Source organism: Colias philodice, chromosome 15 (genome assembly GCF_061535455.1).
Source record: "Colias philodice isolate Cphi_HAF_F1 chromosome 15, ilColPhil1 Martin Lab GWU primary, whole genome shotgun sequence".
In the NCBI taxonomy this organism is placed as follows: Eukaryota; Metazoa; Arthropoda; class Insecta; order Lepidoptera; family Pieridae; genus Colias; species Colias philodice.
In genome coordinates this window covers 379,525-404,142 of record NC_143100.1, presented here as the reverse complement: position 1 = coordinate 404,142, position 24,618 = coordinate 379,525, and the positions used below count along the sequence as shown (strand labels likewise).

The following is a 24,618-nucleotide window of genomic DNA, read 5'->3' as shown; positions in this document are numbered from 1 at the left end:
TGCGTTATGAAATTTATTTTCTATAAATTTATAAGTAATGTAAACAAGTATCAAAGATTTATTCGTATAAAAGTTTCCAATTATTTTCTTTTCAAATAACAAGCTTATATTCAATTAAGTAGACGATCGATGTCAATTGAAAGGCAGTGAAATTACATTGAAACAAAGTTAAATGCTCAAGCTTAGTCCGGTCGGCACGTCATAGAAACAAACTTTTCCATCGAAGGATTTTTATTATTTAAACTGTAAAGAAAAGAAATGAAATTGTAAGTCGATTGTTTGCCATTATCGCAGTATTTATTTTTTTAATTATGTAGAGCGTAAAATAATTAATTAATACTAGCTGTGCTACGCGGTTTCACCCGCATTGCTCCGCTCCTGATGTTCTTATGGTGATGATAATATATAGCCTTCCTCGATAAATACACCGAAAGAATTTTTCAAATCGGACCAGTAGTTCCTGAGATTAGCGCGTTCAAATAAACAAACAAACTCTTCAGCTTTATAATATTAGCAGTATAAATTAAAATCTAGTCACAACGCAAATTATTAATATAAGTATAGGTATTTGTCTTTGTATCCTTTAAGGTAAGAACCTACACAGCTTAATCAGAAGTAAAAAAAGTAATATAAATAAAACGCTATAAAACTAGAGCAAATAACATAGGTATTATGAGTTGGTATGTAAGATACACATTGTTGAGAAATACTACATTTCCGTCTTTAAAACCTTAACGCAGACAAGCTTAATGTCTTTATCAAAGTAGGTTTCCAAGCCTTTTCAGCTGTGTGATAATTCTGTTTCTATTTTCCCGCCCAGTACCACACAGGGACGCGAGGGTGCCGCACGCCGCCGCCCGCCCGCCCTCGGCGCACGATAACTTTGTAAAATAACGTATTCATTACTCAAATAATACTTTTATATTACTTTAAATTAATAATATGTGAAATACTGGTAAGGTTTACACTTTAAACAAGCAATTAAATCAATTTATTCGTGTAAAAACTTACAAGTTGCGTTTTCTTGGAATGAATTTTAAATATTCGAGTTAAACAGGCTATGTTCGGTTTACATTATTTATATGAGGATAATGTAGAGGTAAAATAAAACCACAATGTTTTAAACATTCAATACTATACAGTATACTAGTTTATTGTTATCGGCTCAATAAAAATTCATATCATCATAATCAATCAAGATCTATAAGGTCGAGTTTCAAATTAAGTAATTGTATATCATTTATGTTGTAATTACTTTATATACGAAAAACTGTAAAGCTCTATGCTTAGTTAATTAAAAAGAAATCATTTTATAATGACCCAAGTAAACGAAGCTAATTATAATGGTCAGTTTTTATGAAAGTAAAATGAATATTGTTTTCCTGCTCTTTTCGTAATAATTACCTACTATAAGTATACTTAGCAACATCAACTGTTTTCTTTTTGTGTACTTACAATAATCAAGAAAAAGATTTGCATAAAATCGTATCTACTAATAACAGCGATCTCCTGTAAATTTGCACCCTGGAAAGCAGCTTATATTTAAATTATTAATATCCTTTTTCCGTACTGTTTACATTGATTCATATTTCATGAAATGTAAAAGGTTTGTTATCCACAAGGAAGATACTGAAAATTTTAATTAAAACTCAGGTAATTTGAACCATTTTATCTTTTATCTTACCACATTACATGTTTCACACATTTCCGGCATCCTTTCAACATTGTTTACTTTATACAATGTAAATACATAGTTGGATTCAGTTTTTCAAATAAAATTTCTTCTAATTATTTTAATCATTCTTTCGTTAATAATTAGTTCATAGTTGATTCATTTCCTTTTTCAGTGTGTAGAAAGGAAGTTAGACTGCTATCTAACGTAAAAGTTATTGCCAAAACAATTAAACAACACATTTTAAAATTAATTGGGTCAAATGGCAATGGTCAACCTCTGTAGATTCTGCGAGAAACTTATTTGCGCTTATTTTCGAGCTTTTCCATAGACTACAATTTGTAGCGCGTTAGTGTTTCGTTATAAGTTATAAAATAAAAACCGTAATAGTCATGTTGTTCTGATTATGAAAACAGATTGTTAAAACAGACACTGAGTGCACGTGAAAAGTGTGAAATAAAATCAAAACACTGAACACAGCTGAAGTAATTGAGTGTGTGCCGCAGCTGTAGGTTTCTTTAACCAATAAATTATTCAGACCTCACTTGTTAAGTCAAAGGCTTCTGCCTCGTCTATAAAGAATGCTTTGAACCTCAGTGAATAATAGATTTTAGTGGGCGATTATGCAAAACCAACCCTTAAACAAGTTACCAGTTCTAATTAACATGTATCGATTGTTTTTCTTTCAGTGCATAAAGAAAATTGTCCCGTCTTTTACAAAAAAAAAAAAATAAAAAATCGTCAGAAACATTAAAATACAAGTATGTACATATTAGTAAGAGCTTTATGTTGGAATAGGAACTAAATTAAAAATACACTAAACAATGACGTCATTCGATCAACCAGCGCGCTGTGCTAGAAAGTGTTTCACGTCAAAATAATAATAGAATTCAATTTAACGCACCATATTTGTGAGCGGATGACAAATTGAGTACCATTGTCCACGCGAAACTCATTACAGCTGGCCGTGAAACAAAGACTACTATAATCACGAAAAAAGGTTTCACGCGAAGGGAGTGACCAGTGAGCGCTGAGCTTTATATATGTGTTAGTGGGGTGACTATGCTGTCTAATATTTATTTTAAAAGCTTTAAAAATTATTTGTTTATCTTTATACATATATAGCTCAATGGTCAAACTTCGACGTAATGCTATCGACCCTTACGTTGTATTATGAAATAAATATCGGTATATTATGATTTATGTGAATCAAAATAGGAAGGAATGCTCTAAACACGTGCGATAAGAGGACTTACTGCGTACCAATAAATAAATTATATATTATGATATTATTATAGGATAGGAGGATATTATTAGGAACAATTAAAAAATTAGCAAACACGTTGCACAATTAGCAATCATTGTATTATATTTTACTAATTTTACAATTTTAACGCTCGTTTCAGAAATTCAGACCGAAACCATGTGATAATTATTAATTACTTAAGAAATATTCAGAACGATTCCACATTTGGGTAACAAAAAGGAAAGAAAAATATGTTCAAATTATTGCATTAACCATAATATTATGTAATAAATGTACGAATGAAATATTATATTAAACCAACGTCTGACAAGACGTCATCTGTGACAGGACAAAAAAATATATCATTTTTACATTGATGCATTATAACTACGTATAGAGAGGACACCACGAACAAAATCTGTGCGAATAGCGCGGCGGCGCAGGGCGTTTAGTGAGTAGTACACTTTGTAGATATTCTGCCTCTTCTTACTTAAAATATAAATTAAAACCAATCAATGTAACAAAAAAATTGTTTTGAGACGATTGGCTCTATCTCATGTTGCAAATAGTGTAGTAGCGATATAACAAAGTAACTCAATGCATTTTTATGATAATTTTCTCATAAGTTACAATTCTAATTAAATTAGAATTTTTAATTTGTAATTCACTAATAAGCATAGAAGCTATACGTGCACAAAAAATATTTAATAACTCTTATCCACGCGAATCATTACCGAACCCAAATTCATGTCACGACTATTAATTTCAATTTCGTTCCAAAATCATAGTCCCCGCATAAAGGTGTGTACACACGTGACGTCACAAGCGTGGCGTCACACCTGCAGTGTCGCAACTTCGTGAGAAACCGTGTAATCTTATCAGACTATCTTTAGCAGTTCAGTAGATGCGTGGGATCGCGTGTTGACCGACGGTTTCAACAAAATTTAGTTCCTATAAATAAGTGCGTGATTTGTGACTTGCGAGTATGTTAAAACTTAAACTATTGTTTTTATAGTTGATTTATTGTAATAGTTTATTAGATACGCTGTAACGATAGTTATGGTGTGCGAGTGCTTGGACTATTTGAAATAAGTACTTACACAATTTCACTGATAAACGCGTTTCAGAGTCTCACCTAGAACCTAAATATTTATTTCAGTTTTGAAAAAGTATGAAAGTATTCATATTTTGTCTATTTACTATTTCATTAAACAATATTATTAGGTAATATAAATTATTATTTATACTATATCGGTATAGCCTCCTTGTGTATGCTACGGAACATTAGTTTTGGATAAATATATTATGTTACTTTACTAACAGTATAATGTTGTTTCAATGTTTACATTTTTTTTCCTAGAATAATGTATATAAATACTAGACATGGGTAGGTAATGCGTGTAATAGTACAAAAGTAATATCACTTTGACACGTAATGCAACATCACGCATTACGCATCAGTTACAAACATCACTCGCATCACTCACTTTTTTTATTTTGTTTTACATTTGCTTGCGTTCATTACAATTATTAACAAACAACATAAAGTACGTGGCCAAGTATGAAGGAAAATCAACTACATTTTTTAAATATTTACTTAAATTGTAATTTTACGATATGTAATAACTAATAAGTATTGCAGTTATTATTGCTATTTTTCAATATTATGATCTGTAATACTTCACATATCACCATTAATATAATATAAACATTATAATATTATTAATGTCATCATTTCATTAAAAATCGATCGGGTAATGTGTGATGTTACGGAGTAACATCACTTCCGTGGAAGAGATGCGTGATGTTGCATTACTATTTGACGTACTGTTTTGCGCATGTCTAATAAATACTATGACGATATGCTTCATTCGCAGAGATGAGAGAACTCAAGTCGTTATGTGTAGCACGCGCTAATAGAAGCAATTAACTTCCCGTTAGAGTTTACACAGGTAGTCACGATCGGGATGCTTGCTTATAAGTTTATAACTAATTATCAATTATTTATACTCTGTTTAATTAATTATAGAATAAGTAAAACTTGGGGAATCAAATGGCAGAGCAAGTTCAACAAATTTACTGACCATTTACGGGCATTTAGACCACGACTCATCACTTTTCTCAACGACTTTTCCGTAATTAGTTCCAATACCCACTTAAATAATAATTAGTACTAATTATAAACTTCATTATCAACTAATCGATGTATAAGTATCACTCAAAGTTGTAATCGGCATATTAGATTGTCTTCTCATGCTCAAAGTACCTATAACATTTTATACATTATCAGATTTGATAAGATCAAGACTGTCATGCCGACTTTTCTCTATTAACTTATCTTCTTTCCAAATCCACTATCAGCGGAATGATTTACAAACTAGGTACTTCCTGATTGTTAGTGTATTGTTACATTATATTTTCGGCTCAATAACCCAAATTACCTTTATCAAAGGATATTCTGTTAAGTCAGAGCACAAACCAACACTTCAGAAACACAATAAAAGTTTGCAATACAGAGATATAAGTCATGATTTACCACAATTATTATCATTGAATTTACCTATATGTTTACAAGAAATGAAATAACAAATCTTACTCCAAAACTTACGCGAAATAGATATGAAAAACTAAAATGTAGAGGCGGCTCCTGGGAAGTCACACGGACACCAATAAATAAGAAAATCAAAATAAAACATTTTATTTGTGCATCAAACGTAATAAATATAAAATAAGTTTACATACCTAAAGCAATAAAATAAAATATGTATTATTTTCATAGATGTCCTCTTAAATAGGTAGGTACATTAATTGTATACCTGTTGATATTCTTATACTCAACATCTTTCTTAACGTTATGATGACAAAAATAGAGTATCACAAAGTTATTGAAATTCAATATTAGTTACAGAAATATTAGATAATGTGGTACTTTACCTGCATATCGAGTGTCATTAAGAATGAATCACTCTAACACTATAATAATATGATATTCATTATTATAACTAGGTTCCTATGACACTGATGTCTGCGGTAGGTGGCTGTAGTAACTTTGATATAGTAAATCGTGGTGGTCCGGTCGGCACCTGAATATTCAATGTCGTAGTTTCTTGTGTTCAATATAGGTAGGTAAATGTACTGACAAAATTTTATTTATACGTTCATTAAAAATATTATCTAAAGGACATGTTTTGTAATTTAAACATGTATTTTCTGATTTCAAAGGACTTAAGTTATAAATCCGAGTTTAAACCACATTAAAAGTTAAAACAAATCATTCCATATCATTGATTGAATATTTGGACGTATAAGACTTGATGGGTGCTACATTGTGTTCAAATACATATCCATAATGTGTCTTGTTTTAAACTAACACAAAGATGTGTGAACAAGTGCGTGTGTAAACAAACGTGTGTGTGTGATGGTGAGTGATGGCGTGGCCAGGAGGCTCCCCGGATACTGTGGAGTTACCACTTCATCAGATCGGTAGTGAAGACACGCTGGATGGACTGGCTCTACCAGCAACCAATGTGGCTGAGGGACAAACCAGAATCAGTAAGTTTTAGACTTGTTGAACGTTTTATTAGTTATTAGTTAACGTTTTGGTTTGGAAAAAAAAATCATACATGTCACACAACCTCCTTTTGATTGTGTAGGTACCTACTCATGTTGTGTATTGTACCTAAAAATATAAAAATAAAGCAATTAACATTCACATTAAATTATATCTATTGGACCAATTTTTAAAACAAACATTTAACCCTTACAATATCGGTTTAATATTGCAAAAATCTGACCACGAAGCGGGATTTGAAACGCTTTCGTTGGTTTACAAATTTGCATATAAATGTCGTATAAAGTGTTGGTATCATTATTTTGCAATTGGCGAATCCAAATATTCTCGGCTGCGGGCTGAGTCACGTCCACACTGACCGGGCTTTTTCGCGACAAAAATTCTTCGCTCTGTGTGGACACTAGAAATAGGAATAAAACAAAAACTTTTTATATTACAACTAGCTGACCCAGTAAACGTTGTTTTGCCAGGACACCCGTATCACTAGAGGTTATAAAAATAGTTAACGACCTCGGTTCGGACCTATCTAAAACTAGGTATGTTGGTACTTGGTATACCAACTAAAAAAAAAAGACGTGTGGCACTCGGGGACTGCCGCGGTAAAGCTATTGCATGCTATGCCTTCAAGCCACACCTCCGCGCCCGTCGGAGTGGGGAGCGTGAGGTTTTTCGTTACTAAATTTCTGGATTCGGTCCCCGCGCTCAAGGCCCGCGATAGAAGCTATGCAATAGCTTAAAAAACGATCAAGTAATTTCCGAGGAGCTTGATCAAAATTAAAGCTGTGACACGGGAATCTTATCCTACTAATCCTAAGTAATATTTGTATACGTAGTAGGTATATTATTATTAGTCTGTGGTAATATAATAAAAGCGAAAGTTTATGAGTATGTCTGTATGTATGCATGTTCGTTGCTCTTTCACGTGAAAACTGTTTTCATGTACAGGAATAAACTACCAATAGAAATATGCTTTTACCCACAGCTGCTTCCGAAACCACCCGGCACAGCTAATTTTATTAAAAGTATAGATATGTACTCTGTAGATACGAGATACCTTTGACGAAGGAGAATGGGTGTAATGAGTTAATACAGCGGTTGTAGCTTGCCTTTGATGGCAATAATTTGATATTCTAATGGCCGGTCTCTACTCTCTATAATATATAATAATGCTTAAGCACAAAGCAACCTTGTTAATTATATAAAGGCCTTATATTTGACCAATTACTGCGTTGCTATTCATGGAGGTTCTGTTATTTTTGTACATGATAGTGTAAAATGTAAAGAACGAACTGACATTGTTAGTCTTTCTGTAGAACGGACCATTGAACTGTCCTGTGTGGAGCTGGAGCGTTATATTATTGTTTGCGTTTATAGACCCCCTTCCAGTGACTATAATATGTTTGAGACAGTCATGGAAGAAATATTAAAGCGTCTAGGCAGGAGTAAAAAAAAAGTTATAGTATGTGGTGATTTTAATATTGATTTACTCTTACAAACACCAACGGCTACACGAATTGTTAATTTATTTCAGTCATTTAATCTATATAAACTTTTTAACGAACCCACACGAATTACACCCACTTCTGCAACCTGTATTGATAATATATACTGTGACTGCATCTGTTTAGAGAAAAATATTCTCAATACATTGACTTCGGATCACTGTGGCCAGAAAGTAGTTTTTGAATGGGATTGCATACCTACATTTAAAAGGATTAATGTTAGGCCTATAACTAAAAAAGGCATTAATAAATTTAGGAATAATATTAATAAAAACCTGCCCGTACTAAATGATCAATCCTTTCCTAATAGTCCTTGTGAAATGTTTAATAATCTTTTTAATTTAGTACATAATGAATTTGAAAAAATATTTAAAGTTAAATCTTTAAATATTACCAAGGATTTACCATTTAGTAAATGGGCGACAGCTAGTATACATAGGTGCAGGAACATTCTTTATGAATTATATGGTATGAAGCAATATAATAAAGACCCATCTTTTCTTAGTTATGTTAGAAATTACTCAAAAATTTTTAAAAAAGTTTGTTTTACTGCAAAGCGTTTATATATCAAAGAAAAAATACGCGACTCTGATAATAAAGTTAAAACAGTTTGGTCAATTATTAATGGTGAAATGGGTAAAAGCAAATCAAGTAATACCATAAAACTTGTAAATAATGACAGGGTTATTGACAAAAGTGCTGATGTTGCTCTTGCTTTTGAAGAATTCTTCAGTAGTGTCCCTGCTACTATTACTAATAGTTTAAATTCGTCTTCAGCACTTGCAGAAACCTTTTTGAGGGACCATGTTGCGGGGTGTAGTACATTATTTGAATTACGACACGTAACTGCTAGTGATATTGTTACTGCCTTTAAGACGCTTAATCTAAAAAATACTTGTGATCTTTGGGGAATGTCCGTAAATCTAGTTAATAATATAATAGAAAATATTGCGAAAAATTTAGCTTTCATATTTAATAAGTGTTGTGACTATGGTACATTTCCTAATTTACTAAAGCTTAGTAAAGTTGTACCTCTATTTAAGAAGGGCGATCAAGAAGACTGTAACAATTATAGACCTATCTCTATTTTACCAACATTAAGTAAGGTATTCGAGAAGTTAATTTTAAACCAATTGAGTAGTCATTTTGCATCTAATAATTTACTGCACACCAAACAGTTTGGTTTCACAAAGGGGCGCTCAACCACAGATGCTGGAGTTGCACTTCTAACACATATATATAAAGCATGGGAAAACTCAAAAAATGCTCTGGGGATATTTTGTGACCTCTCCAAGGCATTTGACTGTGTTGAACATTGTACTTTGTTACGTAAACTTAATCACTATGGAATTAAAGGAAAAGCCCAGAACCTCATAGCGTCATACCTGCATGATAGGATACAGACTGTAGTTGTTAATGGAGAACGTTCTAGCGGTGCGTCAATTAACATTGGTGTTCCACAGGGGTCAATTTTAGGTCCCTTCTTGTTCTTGGTATATATCAATGATCTTCCCTTTTATTTGCAGGATAGGTGTGAAATAGTTCTGTTTGCAGATGATACCTCATTAATTTTTAATGTGGATAGGCATGACCCAAATGTTGACGAAGTGAACAGTGCTCTTTTACACATATCTAAATGGTTTACTGCCAATAATTTATTATTAAATGCCAAAAAAACCACTTGTGTTGAATTTTTACTTCCTAATGTAAAAAAGTTGAACAGAGATATTACCTTGAACGGGGAGGTATTGCATCCTACTGAGTCTACTGTATTTCTAGGGTTAACATTGGACGAGAAACTACAGTGGGGAGCCCATGTCAACACCGCTGCAGGTAAGCTCAGTTCAGCTGCATATGCAGTCCGAAAAATAAGGCATCTCACCGATGAAGATACAGCTAGATTGGTTTATTTCAGCTACTTTCATAGCATTATGTCCTATGGAATTCTACTGTGGGGCAAGGCTGCAGATATAGAAACTATATTTATCTTACAGAAAAGAGCCATTCGCTCTATATATAATTTACGTGCTCGGGACTCACTAAGAGATCATTTTAAGAATACTGGTATCCTTACTGTACCATCACAGTATATATTTAATAATATTTTGCATGTACACAAAAGCTCCGACTTGCACACAAGAGTAGGAGATAGACACGATTATGGCACAAGGAACAGGAATAGAATTGAAATGCCATTTTTCCGATTAGCTAAAGTTAAAAATTCATTTATGGGTCAAGGTATACGCTTATATAATAGAATTCCTCACAATATTAAAGAGTTTAGTACTTCTAAATTTAAAACTTATATAAAAAATGTACTAGTTCAGAGAGCGTACTACAGTATTCAGGAATATATAGACGATAAAGACCCATGGAGGGTTATCGCGTAAAAACCACAGGACAGTTATTTGGCATATTATGATATATTATTATGTAGTTAGATATAAGTTACATATTATGTAATATTGACATGATTTAAAAGAGCAACTATGGAGTTTCTTGCCGATTCTTCTCCGTAGATACTGCTTTCCGAATCGGTGGTAAATGTTAAAAATACTTATGTAATGACGATTCGAAAGTGCTACTAAATAGTAGTCTAATTGAATAAATGAATGTTTGAGTTTGAGTTTGAGTTTGCTAGGTTGTTGGGGTCCAGGTTAGTAGTAGTATTATATGAGGCGGGACTCGAACCCGCATACTTTCGCGCCATTCCGGGGCGAAAATTCTATTCTTTATAAATTTACACGATTAAAATTGGTAAGTTTACGTTAGTATTTTAATCTTAGATATCTAGGTAAAGCAACTTCACAATTAATTTACCAAATACCATTACCTTAGAACATTCTAGAATATTGCGCTTTGCAAATTGATTATCACCTGAGAGACGTTGAGCGGTTTATCATTTCAATGGATGTCGGTAGTTATTACATAGAATAATATCTATAAAATTCCTTTCTCTTCAATAAATTGATATTAATGTATAATATTTTTATAAAATTATAACATTATCCGACCGCAACACAAATAAAACACAATGGAAACGATACGTGTGAAATATCGTTTTGACGTTTCACGGTACAATAATGTGCAATTTATGTTCTGTAGTGATAAAGAAATAAATGTAATTTTATATTTCCTACGTGTGAAATACTGTCTCCTTGAAGTTAACGAAGTGAATACAAATATGGTATTTAGAAAAATTGTCTTTACTAAGCTACAAGCTACTTACTGTTTACAAATTACTATTAATTGATATTTCGTAGACCGTACCTATATTGTGAATTGTGATATTGTGTAAAAAATTAAAAATTTAAGTACCCTAGAACTAGAATACACCTCCGAGCTTGCAATATTTATCTACTTTTTATTTATTTATTTTTAAAGTCGATTTATTTTTATTTTCGTTATTTGTATAAAACATCCAACACCTTAATCCAAAAATAATGAACACAGCGCAAAATATCCCATATAGTATTTTAGTGAACTCTTTCGGAAATTATCCGCATTCATACATTTCACATCCTAATTTTTATTTAAACAGACAGTCCTTGAAACATTTATTTCTGTTTTAAAATACACGTCTTCCCTTGATTTAATATAGCACTCACAATATATAGAATGCTATAATCTCGAACTAAGCTGCATAAGTCGAGGCGCCTCTACGAGACTCTAGATTGTATAAGACCGTGTCTTTAATTGCAAAAGGAAATTGTTCTAACTTCTTATTCCCATTACTTTAGAATTAGTTACTGTAGAAAAGCGGGATTAAATTTTTCTTATTTTATATAGTTAAGTAAAATATATTTTCTAAAAATATTCAATACATCCAATTAATTTGGGGAGGAGGTGAAGTAAATGTGAGGTAAAAAAGAATTGAGGTCTACAAATACATGTCGTTACTCGTTATAGAATACACCATAAATAGATACTACTACCTACCTACTACATGATAAAATAATCTTCTCAGAAGTCCTCCAGTAAGTCCTCCGAAAATATCTCGATACAGTACAAAGTACAAACATTATTTAGGTACATTATAAAAAATACATCCTTACGGTCTTACGGTTATATCATTCGAAGCGATTCCAGAAAATAACACAAAAGAATCAGAATGAATAAAAACTAAATATCAATAAAAAGTGATACGAAATACTTCTATAAAAGTCGTATTACTTAAATACCCATAAAGTTCTTTGTTCTTGTAAAAACATATTATAAAAGAGACAAAGAAAACCTAATTAATAAAACATGTATTTAATTTATTGAAAAGTTTTCAGATCTTTTCTTATAAGTAACTCAAGATTGACCTTATAACATTTATATCTAGTTACTACTTATTGTTATTTTTATTCAAAGTTTATATATCGACAGTAGGAGATAATATTAGCAATGAGTACCTACCTACTATCAGTTGAATCTTGAAGATTTCCCAAGGGCGAAGAAATACTATGAATCAAATTCTAATAACCTAGGCACATAATCCTCTTAACAGAAAGAGCAATAGAGATTACCTATCTTCTTTTGACAAATATTTTTCAAATAATAACAATCCAGTAATTTTAGTAGCACCTAACTAATAGTAGGGGAGCCCAAGAGGGGATTTTGGGATTTACTCGAGCGCGTCAGATTACTATAAGGGACGGTACCTTAGCTATTCATTAGTACCTCTAGTCAATATGAGCAGTTATGGTTGGTGGGTGCGCTCAGGGGCCCCGCTGGAAAATTTGAATAATCCATAATTCCCTAAGGTTGAGCTCGAATCGTCAGATTAGCGAAATGGGGACTTCTTATATTGTAATTAACCCCCCCATATATTAATCTGACGCGCTCGAATAATATTACTTTAATTTTTTACCCTTTCTTCATAGCGATTAAATCGCCACTTAAATCGTCAGATTAACGTATACTTTTTTTCAGTGACGTCCTGGAGCATGCAAAATATCAATATCTAACGCGCTTGAGTATTTCCAAGCCAATTTTTTTCTTTTTTAAATTAAAAAAAATCAAAAAACCCTTCCCCACCGCTAAAAGTGAAAACATTATAGGACCTTTTTTTCTCGCTATGGTCTAATCTACCAATTCTAATAGGTTCCCGTGACGCTCGAGTAAATCCACATTTAGCATCCTGGGCTCCCCTACTATAATATACGCCGACTGGTTTTGTTACATATTCAAAGAGAAACCAATAAACAATTAAAACTATTTGTCAATTCCCAAATTTGAATGCCAGGTACGTACTCAGCAAAAAAGACAACGTATGCGCACCCGGTGATTCCCTACAAGTGACTATATTATTAATTTTGTAAGCCACAAATCGTTTGCGTAACACCACAATAAGATAGGGCGGCATTCACCTTGTGTATGGCTTCCAGAGTCGTACATTCTATTGGTGGAGCCCTGAGTATACCAAATGGAGCCATTGGGGCCCCGTTCAAACAAAAATACTGCAAGTCATATGGCTCAGGACTATTTTTCTTTTTGTAGAAACTATAACTGAAAAGTATACTACATAATTTAAATAATGAACTTCAAGGACTCTCAATCTTTTTCTAGCTTAATTTCATGAACGCATAACGTATACATTGGGATCTTTGTAAAATAACTTGTAATCATTATTCAAATAATTTTATGAATCAATTTACTTCAGTGGAAACATCATCGATCTCATCCTCCATCGAATACTTAATTAAAACATCATCAAAATCGTTAGAAATTACTTACCACGTTTCTCGACATAAAGAAAAAATCCCATGAATGAATACCCTTCACTTGTGGGGCTTCACACTTGCGAGCGTCGAGTCCGCGCCGTCCATCACAGCCGGCTATCACGTCCACCACGAGCACCAGTCTCGAGCACGCAGCCCCGCGGTCACCATGTTGGTGCAGATCCTCATCATGATGTACATCGCCACCTGCCTGCTGTTCTACGTGGCCCACGTGATCGACTTCTATTTCACTGCGTTGTGAATCAATGTGTGAGGATGGATTCGTTGCTACGCTAGGCTGTAGAGGATGGTGTGGTTGCAGACGATCTTCAAAAAGTTTACACCGCTCGGTAAGTGCTTTGTAAGAAGGAAGTTCTTTGGTGCAAGGATTCAGGGTCGTCATTTAAATTATTGTTTAGCAGTTCCCAAATTAATAACTGTATCAGCCGTCAGGTGTTATAACAACGGAAATTTTTGATTTGTTATTACAAATATCGACAATCGTATGTTAAAAATAGATTTTTATTCGTTTATTTATAAAATATTTATAAGTAAACCTACTACCCCACATAAGCTAAAAAAGACTTAGCCATCTATGACTCAATAATTAAACTCAAAAAAGGATCATTTCTTTTTTTTAAACATAATATTTTAAAAGCAAAGCAATGTGTAATAAATCTATTTAATTACAGCCAATTATATTACACGGTATCGTCTATCAGAGCTTAATTTGCTATGAAGGCTTTATTGGTATTTTTTCGCTAACATTTAATTTATAGTAGTTGTTACTTTTTAATGCCTTGTTTATGCAGTAGGAATCCTACTATAATCCTACTATTATTATAAATGCGAAATTTTGTGAGGATGTGTGTGTGTTTGTTACTTTTTCACGCAAATTCTACTGAACCCATTAAAATGAAATTTAGCACACATATAGAGGGTAACTTGGATTAACACATAGGATAGGTTTTATCCCGGAAATCCCACGGGAACGGGAACTACGCGGGTTTTTCTTCAAAAACGCAGGCGAAGCCGCGGGCGGAAAGCTAGTACATATCTATATTATAAATTATACAAAAAATATTTACAATTTTCGCCTTTGAACACACAATTTTTGCTTCTTCAAACTGAACTAATTATTTTCTCCATGGAAGATGAATCAATAATGTTTTCTTGCTACGACTTTTCCTGTTATTCCCCGCTTTTTATTTCATAAAAGACGCGACATAATAAAGTACGAGAACAAACCGCACAAGTAATTGGCTTCTATACCTACAAAATATATCAAACTAAATGCGTGAACCACAGAATCATTTCAATAGCTCATACGCGGGATGCAGTAATAATGTTCTATTTCGAGTACCTGTGAATTAATTAATACATGATCAACAACTGAACTCGTGTTGAAATTGTTAATTTATGTCTATTCTCATTCTCTGTGACCTAATTTGTATGCCCTATTGTGTTTACTGTTCATTGCTACTATTGTCTTCCACACCTGTCACCTGTGCGGTCAAAGGTGACTCGGACAATGATAAGGATTTCTCCCACGTGCAATATCTCCTCGCAGTTTCATCTTCGTATTTTGATCCTTTGTTGCATATTATGAAAGTGAAGAGCTAAGAATTGAGATTTCAATGTTTTTGCAATCTGTAGATATACGACTAACTTGGCCCAATATATTCATCTAATTACACACAATGCAGGGTCCATAGTTAAATATTTTAAAATACATAATACCTATTTTAACTCATATTAAAAGCAACAAAATTAAAACTTTCAAAAGCGCTGGTTGCTAAAGTACAAGTAGGTACCGTAACAACTACAAAAGTTAGATAATAATCTGGACCGTTCATAAAAGGCAGATGCTGGCATTATGACAGAGGCTTATGGGTTAAGTGGAACCGCCTAGATAATGAGATAACAGATGTAAGTGCTAACGTCTTGGCCTTGTGAAGACCTGCGATCGATCGCGCTTACCCTTAAATGCATCTAAATATATTCATAGCTAAGCTACTTAAAAAGCTTAATGCAATTTGATATAGGAATAATAAACCTTCTTATTGTTGTTATGCATAAGGTTTATTTTCGCTCATAATATAGGTACAAGGATGATTAAATTTTTCCTGAATTTTATGAATGGGTTAACTAGATTAACTATAACAAATTTTCTGAAATAGTATTAGGTACTTAACTACGTATTATAATAATTATAACAGTCAGAATGCAGACCTGGCGGCTCAGTGGTTAAAAGTGAAAACCTCAACCTTAAATCAAAATGGCGGTTCGAGACCGTGGAAATAAAATTTTCATTTTATCCTCGCATTATCCACATCATCGAATCTGTAACGGTGAAGAAAATATTGTGAGGGGACCGGCATGTCCCAAAATAAAAAAAATCAACGTTATAATACCTATATTGTGAAATTTATTCTGCTTACCCGCACTTGTGGTGCATTTATGGCCTAAACCTTCGTCCCTCATTAAAAGAGCTAGCCACGAGCTAGCCCGTGTCCCTGCAGTGAAAACATGCTGTAGGGGAGACATAAAATTTTTAATACTTTCAAGTTCCAACTAAAAACCTAAGTATTTAGTCTTATTTTTATGTTCAACATGTCCGCCACTATTTTGCACACGCCTTCGTTTACGTATTTAAAATTCTACTCCAGAAGTGGTATTGTTTTGTTCTTCATTTTTATCAACCACACCAAACAACCGACATAACGCTAAAATCAAATACAAAACGTATTGTACTTATTCCCAAATCAGTTTCCGCACATTTATAAATCGTATTGTCTTGCACGTCACGCATAACAATAGGTACAGGGGCGTAGCTACCGCCGTATCTGCCGTATCAATTATACGGGGCCCCCGCTCCAAGGGGGCCCCCAACATGCACTTTTGTGAGAAATCTTTATCCTTCCTAAGGGCCCCCAAATAAATTTTTATATGGGTCCCCGCCAAGGCACGCTACGCTTCTGAATAGGTACCTATAAACTGAACAAAAAAGAACAATATTAATTATTAACGTGGACATGTTAGAATTACAAGTTACAATCCTTTTTTTTTTTTTTTTTTTTTTTTTTTTTTTAACGTTGGGAAATGCATTTACGCATCCCCCTCTGCAGTTTTTCTGCGTGAGGGGGTATGTGGGACTCGCGAGAAGCCCTACCCACTAAAACCCAACGGTGGCCACCATTCGCCTTCGACGGCAGGGGTTAACAGCCAGGCCTTATACCCCCACCGCCTACGTGGTGAGTGCCGCGACTTGGCGACTCTCCCAAGCCCATAATGTGGCAATAGGCGTCGGTATTCAATAAGGATATCGCTGCCCTATTGCCGGGCTATTCCACCTTCTGTCGCAGGGGGGGTCGGTTTACTTGCAGCGAGCATAACTACAGTATGCTCGTTTCTACGTAAACCTCCCCCTGCGTGTGTTCGTCAAATCCTGTCTCAAGGCTGACGCTGGGCGTAGAGACGCCTGCGTCTGCCGGGTCTGCGTCGGCGCAGAGGATCCGCCGTTGGGTCATTCTCCCGGGCCCTCTCTGCAACCTCCTTCGCTTTAATCACAGCCTCGCAAAAGGCCACGACCGTCCTCCATTCCGTGTCGCCACTGACCATCATTTTCGCGAGACCCTGCAGGGTCAGCTCTTCCTCTCCCAGCAAGTCTTCAAGAGGCCTTCGCTCCGCCGTCCATGCCGGGCACACGGCTAGGGTGTGATGTGCCGTATCCAATTGGTCACTGCAGTGGTGGCAGGTGGGGGCCGGTTCCCGACCTATCCTGTGCAGGTAGCTGCCAAAGCATCCGTGTCCTGACAGGACCTGCACAAGCCGGTAACTGAGTGACCCCCACCTTCTCTCTGCCCACTCTCTGAGCACTGGGCTAAGCGCGCTGAGAGTCCAGGCCCCCACGCAAGATGAGTCAAGTTCCTGACGCCATTTGAGGAACACCGCGTCGCGAGCGTCTCGCTTCCAACTTTCTAGCGTTTCAGTGGACAGTTCTTCGTCCCTCTCTCTTGCCTCCGCTCTACGCCAGTAAACTTCCGCCAGGGCGGCCGCTTCGAGATGCCAGGGTGCAGTACCGGCTATGGCGCAAACCGCGTCATAAGATACGGTGCGATACGCCCTTGCAACCCTAATAGCTATTACTCGCTGCGACCGCCTCAGCACAATCGTGTTGCGCGTTAATAGCTTATCGGCCCATATAGGGCATCCGTACAGCGCCTGCGAGCGCACCACCCCGGCAAAGAGTTTTCGACATGCCCCGTTTGGTCCTCCAATGTTCGGCATGATACGGCAAAGAGCCGCTGCCGTGGTGGTGAGCTTCGCAGCCAGAGTCGAGAAGTGAGCTTGGAATGTCCATCGCGAATCGAGCACCAGGCCGAGGTATTTCAGTCTGGGCCCAATTCGGATGGGCACTCCACTCACCACGATTGCTTCTTCAGTTTGTGGTGCTCTGCGATGGCCATGCAAGCATATAGCCTCCGATTTGTCGAGGGCTACTTTAAGCCCGAGGCTTTTGATCCTGGCAACTACCTGTGCCACCCCCGCCGTGGCTCGGAGTCGCGCCTCTCTGAAGTCTCGGCCCGTGGACACTACTAGGGTGTCGTCGGCGTAGCAGATGGCGCTTACTCCTTGTGGCAGCCCTCCTTGTAGCACGTGGTTGTACCCGATGTTCCACAGAAGGGGTCCCAGTACAGAGCCCTGTGGTACACCGCGTGCAACCCTATGCCTACCCCAGCCGTCCTGCTTTGGAAATGTAATTTGACGCTCTCGAAGATATGAAGAGATGATACGGCGAAGATACAGCGGCAAACGGTGTCGGGTCAGACCATCTAAGATTTTGTCCCAAGGTAGGGTGTTAAATGCATTGGAAATATCCAAGGATATTGCCAGTGCTACCCCACCCTGGGAAACACATCCTTCTGAAATATCACGCAAGCGAGCTATGGCATCCACCGTTGAACGTCCTTGCCTAAAACCGTACTGGGCTTCGTTGAGGTCTGGTCCTATCCTTGCCAGATGATTTTGTATGCGGCTGGAAATAATACGCTCAAAAAGCTTACCGGCTTCGTCAAGCAGGACTATCGGCCTATATGCTGATGGCGAGTCCGCTGGCTTGCCACTCTTCCTTAATAGCACGAGGCGTCCCACCTTCCAGCGATCCGGGAACCTCCCACTCTTCAAGCATTCGGTTAGTAGCTCACAGAATCGCTGGTCTAGTCCATATGAGAGAGCAAGGGACAACACTCTGCCATGCACGCCGTCGGGGCCCGGGGAGGTTGTTTTTCTTTTCAGGCGGTCTACCGCCGCTTTTAATTCTACTAAAGACACGTCCGGGATCATTTCTTCACAGGTCATTTCCTCCTGATCGATATTCCCAAGTCGGTCCGCAGGATCATTTGTAAGACGGCCTGGAAATAAGGTAGTTATTACCTTTTGGAGCAGTGCTGGTTCTAACCTGGCTGTAATTGGAGGGGCCCAAGGACGCAGCTTATTCATAACCAGCATGTAGGGGCGCCCCCAGGGATCCAGATTTAGTGTATCCAGTAGTTCAGCCCAGGCTCTTTCCTTTGCGGTCGCGATAGCGTCTCTTAGTGCTTTTTTGGCATTTTGGTAAACGGCGTAGCGTTCTGCCTCTTCCTCGGTGGAGTAGTCTGCACGTCTTCTTCTTCGTCTGTATTTAGTGTATTGGCGTCTAGAAGAAACACAGACTGATCGGAGCCGCGCAAGATCCTCCGACCACCAGTACACTTTATTCCGTGGGAGAGATCTTTTTAGCCTCGACATTGCGGTATCTGATATTTGCGTCATTGTTTCGCCAAACCATTCTGCCTCAGCGTCGACGTTTATGGCGTCAGGTTTCGGGCACCAAGCCTTAATTATGGACGCTAGTTCCAAAAGGTGTCCATCCATGCTCCTTAGGGACCATCTTGGGCTTCTTTCTATAGGAGCAGGGCATGCGTTCTTCGTAGATCCTGTCATCGGATGAACCTCGAATCTGATATACTTATGATCAGATAAGGTTTCAACCTCTGACAGGACACGCCATCCTCGGACCCGATTGGCGAGAGGGGGACTCGCAAATGTCACGTCCACCACCGAGCCCCCCTGCATGCGCACACATGTGTTTTCGCTGCCTAGGTTGAGTGTAACCAAATTCTGAGCCGCGAGCCATTCCAAGAGGACGTCTCCACGAGCATTTGATGCCGAGGAACCCCATGCCACAGATTTTGCGTTTAGGTCCCCCGCAATGATGATTTGGTGAGGGCGGCCCCATTGAATCAAGGAGCATACTTCTCCCAAAAACGCTTCAAACTCAGGAAGTGTTTTATTCGGTGAGAAGTATACTCCGATTACAATCGTGTCTTCGAACCTGGCAGCTACGCAGCCATGACCCTTCGCATGCGCACGAATTGGAGGTGATCCTTCCGCTTGCGTAACCACTATAGCAGCAACCTCGTCGAGGTCACCGATCCAATTCTCTCGCCCGGGGGGAACAACATAGGGTTCTGATAGAACTGCGATATGGATAGACCACTGTGCCAGGCTTTGGATCAGCAGGTCTTGAGCCCTTGCACAATGATTAAGGTTTGCTTGCAGAAAGCGTAGTTCCATGTTACACTTTGGCGGTTTCTGTTATCTCCATGTCTGTTCGCCCTACTTGGGTATCTGCGGTAAGCTCATTCGGTTTTCTTTTTGGCGCTTTGTCTGCTGAACAGCCACTGCCACCCAGGCGATGGTCTGCTTTCCTGCCTGCATCCGCGCAGATAGTGCAGTTTGGCTTAGCAGTGCAGTTGGCGGCTTTGTGGTCCGGCTGCCCACAGCGGTAGCAGAGCTGGCTGCGGTCACACTCAGCTGTGCAACGGTTAGCTACGTGACCAACTTCGAGGCAGCGGAAGCAACGTAACTCTCGTGGTTTTTGAATCGTTACCCTCGCCGCAACCCATCCGACGAGGAAACGTTTTTCGGCGATGTTCTTGGCTGCTGTTACCGGGCAGTTCACCCAAGCTGCGTACAAACCAGATCTGTCTTTTTGCAGTTGGCTCACCCTTATCTGCTCCGCTGGGCATTCTCCCTTTGCAGCTACGGCTTCCTTCAAGTCAGTCACTGTGATAGACGCGTCTAAGCCCGACACGCGTAAATCCGCCATTTTAACCGGCCTAGAGACTTTGATGTCTCTGTCTTTGAACAGGGTCTTCAGTTTGGCTGACAGCAGATCAGCCTTATCGCTGCTGTCGGGCCCGGAGATCTGGATGATGGTAGCTCCCGTAACCGCCTGGCGGAATTTGACACATTCAATGCCCGCTTCTTTTAAGTCTATTTTGGATCTCGCCTCCTTTAAGGCCGCAGCGTACGTTGCGCCGCTGTCTCGGGCCTCTGTAGGGATTGTCAAAACCACTGCCGCGGATCGCGGAGCTCTCAGCCTAGATTGTGTTGGCTTAGGTAGTTTAGACTTCCTTCGTTCCGCCGTGTGCTCACCGATCCCAGGCTGTTGGACCTTATTCGTTTTTGCCCTGCCTCTCTTTCCCACCACTGTCCAGTCCCCGCCGGAAGAGATGGGCACCGTAGGGGACTCCGCGTCAGGACACGAAGAAACCACTACTGCAGGAGAGGGAATGGATGCAGGTTCCGCCGGTTCTTTACCAGTTCCTTTCTTCTTCTTCTTCTGCTTTTTCTGTCCCTTCTTATTCTCACCTCCTTGTTTAGTTTCCGTCACATCCCGGGTCAGTTTGGAGAGGGTCTTTGTTTTCCTTGGTCTCGGTCCCACATCCTCCGAGGCTTCGGAGCAACTCTGCTCTCGGATGCCAGCAACACGTCTTCCTATCCCATCCTCCACAATGGAGGGGCGAGGTCGTTGTTGAAGACTCGGTTGAGCCTCTAAGTGTCGGAGCCGTGCATCAATTAGTTCTCCTAGTTGGCGTACCATCCTAGCCTCGAAGTCCTGTGTCAATGTCAACTCCGCTGTCTGTGCAGAGGCAGCTGGGCCCCGCTGCATTAGTAGTCGCATTTCCCGGATCTCGTTTTGCAGAAAATCCAGTCGTATACGCAACCTCTCATTCTCTGCACGAAGCGCTCTCGTTTCGTCGGTAAACGTCCTCATCGCAAGGGAATCGGTATCCTCCCTAATAGCCTTAGCGGCGTTTCGCAGGTCAGCCACAAAGGTGGTCTTTAAGTGGTTGGACACTTTGGCGATCTTTTCGACCGTTGCCAGGTGTGTCTCAATCCTCCTCCGTACATCTTCAGTCGATGTGTTCATGCTATTGGTAAGCATGGCAGCTGTCGAGGGTATGAGCGCAGATTTTGGCTCCGGATCCACCGAAGTTGGTAAACTTGGTTCAACTTGTGCTTCGGTATTCTTCTCTACCCTATGCGCCTTGCGGTAGCCAGTTCTTGGTTTCCTTTCCGAAGGGATAGAAGTATCACTCGAACTTCCATCGTCTAACCGTGAGCGTTTTCCGCACCGCCAAAAGCGTGACTCCTTGTTCGGAGTGCACAGAGCCTCCCGGCGGACCAGGGGACTCATAGTTGCCCGCGAATTCATGCTTGCCACAGAGTTGGAAGAGTCCGACTCTGCGGCCACTTCTGTTACATTAGTAACTGTAGTAGGTGTAGGAGTAGCGCTTATCGCGCGTTCCAACACAGAACTACATCTTCTATCTGCCGATTCTCTCAGCATTCCTCCTTCTAATTTTTGGGGTTGGGGTTTCATAGTGTACTAGGTAAAGGTCCCACGAGCATGGGGGATATATGCGGTCCACCCGGGAGGTGCCCCCTGTTCCCGGGTAACCCTATTACACCCCGGAGGGCGGGCGGTATCCGGGGGTTGGCCACTTCGACTTGATCCACTCGCCAAGCCACCTGCCACCCAAGGAGGCAGGAATTCGGCGCCGTGCTTAGGCCCCGTGGGGCGCCCCAACGCCGAATTGGAGGGGTTTTTTCTGAGGTCACCTTCCTCTTGGGCCAGCCGATTAAGGCAAGCCCCCTGGTCTCTAACGTGCCGCTAGACATGACAACGTCACACGTTAGAGGTAACAGTTTGCCCGGCGGAGGGCAAAAGCCCCAATGCCCAGCAAGAGACATCCTCCTGCTAGGTCCACCGCGCCGCGGTTCACCAACCGCCATCCATCGCTGTATTTCAGCCGCTGGTCTCTAAGGACCTTCTTCAATGATGCCCATAGGCATTCCGTCAACCCGTGATCTTGTTCGGGCGCATTCATACAGACAAGCGGAAACAGTGGTTCACCACCACCTGCCTGCTGGATGAGCCTACTCCAGGGCCGCATCCCGTATAGTTTTATGAAAAACGAATCGGGAGCGGCACGTGTGTATTCCATATTAGCTTCCCCAAGATGCTGGCTTGCAACCCAGGTACTGAGCCCCCCCGCCGCGACAAGGCTTGGAAAAGTGGGAGGGACAAGTTACAATCCTACATTGTTAAGTACCTACCTCGTTGTATAAAAGACGTAGGTCAACCGTAAAAATAGTAAGCCAAACACATTAATAACAACAATTAAAACTAAAAAAAAAAAAAAAAAAAAAAAAAAAAAAACAATAACTTGTGTAAACAAACCAGGCTATACCCGTAGTTGATGATTAATAATAAATTAATTTCGTTATAAAAATAACAAATAACTACTTACTTACCTAAAAAAAAAAAAAAAAAAATGTTGTGTGGCTTTATGCTACGGCCACACTACCGTGATATGCCAATAATTATTGCCACAACTTTAACAACACCTAGGTGTAACCACGACTTATGGCCATAATTCTACAATGCCAATCAATATGACAAATGGCGGTAGGCAATAGCTCCGGCGGCGGTATTCTTTCGCACATCAAAGAAGATTACCACGGTAATTATTGCGTTTGCGGCCACACTACCGTTTCACGTTTGTCCAGTGTGCAATATGAGCTCACCGGCGACGCACGTATCGACCGACATGGAGTGGTCAAATGAAAAAGCGCTCGATGGCGCTAGAATTTTTGGAATTATTCCAATCCGAACTGTCTCTTTGGGATACCCGACAGAAGAACTAAGTCAGGGGCGTAGCTACCGCCGTATCAGCTGTATCAATTATACGGGGCCCCCGCGCCAAGGGGGCCCCCAACGTGCGTAAGCAAAAATTTTTCAGAAATGACAAAAGTAAAAAAAAGCAATTTTCTGGCCTCCTGTGTGTATATTTAATTAATTTGAAATGTTTGCAAAAATTTTGGGATAAGTGACAGATAGATAATAATTATGATGAATAAATATTTCTTTTAAATTTTATGCAAACATTTTTTTTTCTTTTGTGAGAAATCTTTACCCTTCCTAAGGGTCCCCAAACAAATTTTTATACGGGGCCCCGCCAAGGCACGCTACGCTTCTGAACTAAGTATAAAAATCGCATTGTACACAATGATGCGTGGCGTCGGATCAAACAAAATTTATCATTTCCAAGTACAATCGATGATTTGAAAAAGAAAGAATCCTTGATGAATTATTACAGAAACCATATTATATATTAATAATTATTAACTAATATTTTTTTGCTGCGGTAAATGCCAATAATTACCGACATATCTAGGTAAACTCTAGTGTAACCACATCAGTTCATGCAGTAATTTAGACGGTAATATAATGCCATAATTATTGCGGTAACAGCCCGGTAGACGGTAAGCCTAAGGTAGTGTGGCCGTAGGTAGCATTATGAAACCACGGTAAAAGTGAAACTTAGGCACAAAATTATCGTATTTGTACCATAATTATCGTACGGTTCGACCGTCACGCGACATGCGCTACACAGACCAAAAAGTTTGAGACGATGTAATAAAAGTTTCACTTTAAAAAATTTACTTAAACTTAAAAGGCCATAAAAAGCGCCTGCATAACAACCGCGTGTTTACTGCAACTGCTTATTTTATGGCGGTTGTGACCA

The 24,618-nt window shown here is 38.8% G+C and overlaps 1 protein-coding gene across 4 annotated transcripts in view; it reads left to right on the top strand.

Moving 5' to 3' along the window:
* ATP8A (ATPase phospholipid transporting 8A1) overlaps nucleotides 1-24,618 on the top strand; it is an 88,114-nt gene that overhangs the window by 11,528 nt on the left and 51,968 nt on the right. The window lies entirely within an intron of this gene.